Source organism: Pteropus alecto, unplaced genomic scaffold (assembly GCF_000325575.1).
Source record: "Pteropus alecto unplaced genomic scaffold, ASM32557v1 scaffold6, whole genome shotgun sequence".
NCBI classification, from domain to species: domain Eukaryota; kingdom Metazoa; phylum Chordata; class Mammalia; order Chiroptera; family Pteropodidae; genus Pteropus; species Pteropus alecto.
In genome coordinates, this window is record NW_006437738.1 from 950,886 (window position 1) to 956,846 (window position 5,961).

The following is a 5,961-nucleotide window of genomic DNA, read 5'->3' on the forward strand; positions in this document are numbered from 1 at the left end:
ATCCATCCATCACACCCATGCATCCCTCCACCTCCATCCATTTATCTACCTATATATCCACCCACCTACTCCATCCAGCATCCCTTGACCTAATGCCCACCCCTGTACTTGCCTACCCACCCACTTGACCCTCCATGATTCACCCACTCAGTTCCTTGTCCATCCTGTGATGCGCGTACATCGACTCACACCTGGCCTCTGCTGACCAGCATGGATCATTGAGCATATCCTCATCTTTCTCACATGCAGAAACCTTGCTTACCCTCATCAGTGGTTCACCCTTGGGCAAAACATCCTTGAAGGTTGCTTTAGAATGTCACCTCCCTCTGGAGGTCCTCCTTCAGAGTGAGCCTCTCCCCTGTACCTGGTCCATCCTCCATATTGGCATCTGTTGCCATGTGAGATCTTGAACAAGACAGTGGTGTCTGTGCTCCTGGCATGTTTGGAGAAACGGTCATGGCCAGCATAGGAAGGGGGGGTTCCTTGACCCCTAACTGGACTACAACCAACATTAGGGCAGGTGTCCTCCTCCTGGGACCACTCCAGGGACACTTTCCATGGGCTGGGCTCCTGGCAGGGGCTCAGACATGCCTGGGCATTGCAGGGGGAGGGGGCAGTGTTGGATTCTCCAAGAGGAGACTGGCAGTGGGCCAAGGGGGCTACCTCCATGCTCCCACCTCTATGACCCAGCATACATTTTCAATCAGACAAACCAGAATTCAAAGCCTGCCTTTGCCTCTCACTAGCAGAGTGAACTTGGACAAGCCACTTCCTTGCCTGGGGCCTCGTTTGCATCATCTGTGATGAGCCATGAAGTTCACTGCCTGACCTATGGTCGGTGGTCAAGGAAGAGTAGCTATTGTTATCATTTTCCTTTCCCCAGGAGGTGATTTCATCTAACACACGTTAAGTAAGTGCCTGCTATGGGCCAGGGCTCAGCTGGGTAACTTGTGAGGAAGCAGTGATGAGTAAGAAAAGCAGCGCCTGCTCTCAAGAGTCATAGTCTGGAGGGGAAGACAGAGGCCAGGATATCGGTGGGGATGAAGGACCAAAACAACAGTGGAAGGGGCCAGGGAGGCAGAGGACTGACTGAGGAGGTCCAGGAAGGCTTCCTGGAGGAGGGGGCATTTGAGGTGGGCCTTGTGTTTTGGGGTAAGATTGCCCATTGGTAGAGCTGGGGAGAGAGCAGCCCTAAGGAGGGTAGAAGGTGAGCTGGGAATGTTCTACCGTGGAGGAGGGGAGAGAGGCCTTGAGCACAGTGCTGAGGGAGGAGGGGTGTGGGAGGGCCCTCTGTGGCATGGGCTAGGCCGGGCCACTGTCCTGCCCCCAGTGAGAGCTGCCCTTAGGGGTCACAGACCCTGGGGTGCCTTGGAATCCTTGTTGGGGGTTTCCTCATTAGAGGAAGCAAGGCAGCAACCTCGCCCAGCATTTTTTCCCCTGGCTGACTTTTGAGAACAGAAACGTGCTCTGAGGGAGTCGGGGACGGAGACCCTCCTGGAAGGAACCTCAACCTTCTGGTTCCCTCCTCCTGCCCCAGAGTCCCTAGAGTCAATACTTGGTGGGGAGTTTCAGGGCCTCAGAGGGCATCCGGGGACACCGAGGCCCAGAGAGGGTAGGGCTTGCCAGGGCTGCACAGCAAGTCTGCAGTGGAGCTGGGAGTCCTCATGGCTGTCTTGAGTGTGTGCGAGCACCTGCTGAGTGCCTACGGTGTGCCAGCTCCCAGCCTAGCAGGATATAACAGACAGGCTCACAGACAGTTAAGGCTCAGACAGAGCACAGACTTGGCAGGGCTTCCAGGAAGGCTGCCTGAAGGAGGTGGGACAAAGCTTTATACAGACTGTGCAAATCAGAAGGCATGAGAGCCAGGCGGGGTACACCAAGTGTGTGTGTCTGGCAGGAGTGTGTGCACATGAGGAACCATCAGCCAGAGTGATGACTGAGATGCTGGGAGTCAGGGCCCTGCCCGGGGCTGGCGGGTGGGCTGGGGGCCGGGTGATGGCAGATTAGTCCCTGGCTGTACCGATGGCTGTTTCTGGTGGTGCTGCCTGGGTGTGAGTGGGTTCTTGGGAGCAGCAGGGTCAGTATGGGAGTTAATCCCATGGGTATTTTGGAGGGCGTGGCCTCGAGGCCCACAGGGAGAGCCTGGCTCTGGAGGGAGGCAGCTGTCAGGGCCGGAAACGCCTCTGGAATTCCAGCTCTGGGAAAAGGGCTGGCTGTGTGGAAGCGTTTTCTCAGCTGGAGCCTTCCAGGCCGACTCAGCTTTCGTTCCCCAACTGCTCCACAGGGAAATGGGGGCGGGGCAGGGCCCCCACCCCACCAGGCTCCCTTTCTCCTGGAGAACAGGACAAGAAGTTGGCCAGGAGCTGAGGAAGGATGTGGGGTCAGTTCCTCAGGCTCCACCCTTGAGGAGGACAGTCAGATGGATGGATGGAGGGGGAAGTCGGGGTCTGAGGCTCCTGTAGCTGCAGGGGGTGGGGATGGACAGCAGAAGGGTCAGGGCCAGGTAACCCTGCCATCCCATGGGTGATGGGGCTGAGTTCTCCAGAGCCGGGGGGCCTGGCACCCAGGAGCCTAGAGGTGAGGGCAGTGGGGAGGGTCCTCCAGATCTTTGCTCTCAACGTGAGGGGGGTGGGGCTGTGAGGGGAGGGGCAAGGAAGGGGCAGGAAAAGTGTTTGAGGAGCAGAAACAATGGTCTATTCTCTGCCGTCCAGCCTGGGTTGACAGATAGGCCAGTGGGCTGGGGGCCAGCCCTGCCTTGCCCTGACCATCTCCAGCATCACCTCCTCCTGCCAACCCAGCCCATAGGGTTTCACGTGGCTCTGCCTGGGTAGGGTGGGGGCTCCCTACTCACCTCCATGACCACGGGCTCATTCCTGGAAGCTTGGGTCCGTCTGTTTTCTTCTCACAAAAGCTGGCCCACTTGGGTCGATGAAAGTTTTCACGTTCATGATCTCTTTGTGGACACAGAAACAGAAGACGGAAAGCAGCTTGCCCGTGGCACCTGCCTGTTTCCCATAGAGCTGGAAATCCACCAGGCACTCCTGGCTGAGTCCCAGGTTCATCCACTGATCCTTCACCTCCACCATTTCTTAGCTCCTGGTTTGCTCCTCCCTTTCTCAGACTGATGATGAGAGGAAGCTTATCAGAAGTGAGGGGAGCTAATGCTTAATTAATATTCAGCATCTCTTCAGTGCCAGACAAGAGCTCGAGCTCTGGGCTGGATGCTTTACTTGCATTTGCTCTAATCCTCACAATACCAGATGAGGAAACTGAGGCCGAGGAGGTAAAGTTATCTCCTCAACCTCTCACAGTTTGGAGGTGGTTCCTCTGGACTCTAGCCCAGTCTATGGCATCCACGGGGTCCTGCAGCTTTGAGCACAAAGGCTTGGAGACCACTACGGGGCCATGATCTCAGTCTCAGGATGTGGGAACGACCTCGTGTGTTGCACACACATCCTCCTGGGGCCAGAATTGCTCAGAAGCATCCCTAACTGATGAGTGTTGCCTCTGCTTACACCTCTTCGGTGATGAGGAACTCACCCCGAGAGGACAGCCCTGTTACTCAAGAATTTCTCCCTGAAATGGAGCAGAAATCAACTCCTCATAACCTCTGCCCACTGCTCCTCTTTCCTCTTGCCAGGGCTGCACACAGATGCCCCTGGCTGTCCCCCCTTTCCAAGTGTCTCCCCAGGAGTCAGAAGACCTAGCTCCCACTAGTCTCAGCTGTGGATCGTGGGCAAGTTCCTTAGCCTCCCTCTGCCTCAGTTTTCTCGTCTGTAAAATGGGAAAGAAATGCCTGTGATCAAAGAACGGCCTGGGAAGGAGCTCCACAAACCCAGGCTGGGGTGGGGGGCATCATAGCTGCTACAGATAGGCTCCTTGTACATTTCTGAGTTGTTTCACGAATTTAACTGTCGCATTGCAGCAAGCTCTAAGTACCAACTCAGCCCCTGGCAACAGGGCACAGCTCTTGCCTTTGGACTCAGGAATTTGTGCCCCAGCTCCAGAGGGGGGAAGAGACACAATGGCTCGTATCGTTTTATGTGTAACCTTTATTGATTTGTAAAGACTTCAACCACACCCTTATGGGTCAGGAGAGGATCTCACAGGTGAGGAAACCGGCCTAGAGAGGTGAAGTGACCTATATGAGGTCTCACAGCGTCTTTCCACAGGGTGACTGGTCAACTGATGCTCTCTAGAGCACCCCCCTGTCACACCTGTAGGGGTTAACTGGGTCGGCTGGTGCCCAGACAAGCAAGGGGGAGGGGCTCATGGAGAGTGAGCGGTGGGGAGTGGGCAGGCTCCTCTAGATCTCTGATTCTACCCCGGTGGGCAGCTTGCGCCCCTGCCAGCCTCTTGTTGACTCAGCCGGCTTCTCTTCTGCCAAGGCCTGCTGGCCAGCGCTCCCATGGGGAGGGTCAGGCCACATTCTTCTCTGGCTAAAGCCTAGCGGGTGGCTGGTACCTCCTGGCAGAGTCTGTGCTGGTTTATGGGTGCTGGGACAGATGCTAGGGTGAGGCAGGGAAATGTTTTTTTGGGGATCAAGGCTAGGGAACCAAGAAGCCACTGCAGGGAAAATGGATTAGTCTGGGAACCGGGCTGCTCGGGCACGTGGCTCAGCTTTCCCATTAAGGAGCTAGGTGATCTCAGCCAGCTGCCACCACATCCTGTGCCCATCCAACCCCCACCTCAGTCTCCTGGTCCATCAAATGGATACAGTGATAATAAGCCCAGCCCACCCTACCTCAGAGCTGTTGCTGGGAGGATCAAAGGAGAAAACGAGTCGGGCCAGAGTGAACAACCTTTGTAGTTCAAGGGCCCACACGCACCCACGGGGTTGGCCAGCCAGTCTGGCATTCTCCAGCTGGGGTAAGTGTTGAGGAAAAAGGATGCAGAGGCTACGCTCAGCTGGGGCATGAGTCTGCTCGACGTCTCAGCCTCCTCTCCAGGTCTGGCACAGCGACAATAACAATAATACCACCTTCCAGGTGCAGGTCCTTGCGAGGATACAAAGTCCTTCCATACCCCTTAGCTCAGGTCACCCTGCCACCTCCTGCCTTGAGGCCTTTACACCCCTGTTCCTTCCGCCCAGTGCATTTTCGCCCCAGATGAGTGAAAGGCCGTCTTCTTCTCAGCTCAAGTGTCGCCTGCTCAGAAGCCTCCAGACCAGTCACCTAAATGAACTGTCCCCTACCCTTGGCCCCAGAGCACTCTTCTTTCGAGGCCTACTGCCACGCCTATTGTTTACATAGGTCTTTAAGCGCCACGAGGGAGGAATTGGACTGCCTTCTTCATTGCTGTCTGGAGATGGACTCCAGCCTTCCTCGGTAGCTATTATTACCCCATCTTACAGGGAGGAGCCCGAGATTCACAGGGACCAAATGACCTGCCCTAGGCCACGTGACCAGGGAGGAATGGAGTCCGTTGGAGGCTCTTTCCAGAACTGCCCCACAGCTCCACTGTCTGTACCCTCTGCAGGGCCCACCTGTCCCCCTCACAAGGTCAGGCCCGTGCCTCCTTCCTTACGCATACTATGTGCTGTGACATATCTGCTTGGTGGAATGTGGGGAGACAAAGATTTGATTTATAGGAGAATAAGCTCCTGGATTTAACAAAATCGGGTTGCTACCCTAGCAGGCCTCTGGGCTAACACCTCGTGCCAGTGTGGGGGGCATCCCAGGGGCCCCCTCTCCCTGCTCAGGCGGGCTGGCCGGCCCAGTAGCCCTCCCAGAATTGCATCGGCAGCTGCCGGGTGGCCGGATGCCCCACCCCCCGGGGGCCTCTGGGCCTCAAGCCCAGGCCGAAGGCGGATCTGTGGCTGGCACTGCTCCTTCGGTTTGGGGTGGGAACACCACAGGGATTTTAAAAATAAAGGGCCTTGAGACAGTGGCCTGGCCCAGCCTGCCATGGGGCGGAGTGGGGGCCAGACAGGGACAATAGGATGTTGAGGTTTGGGGGCTG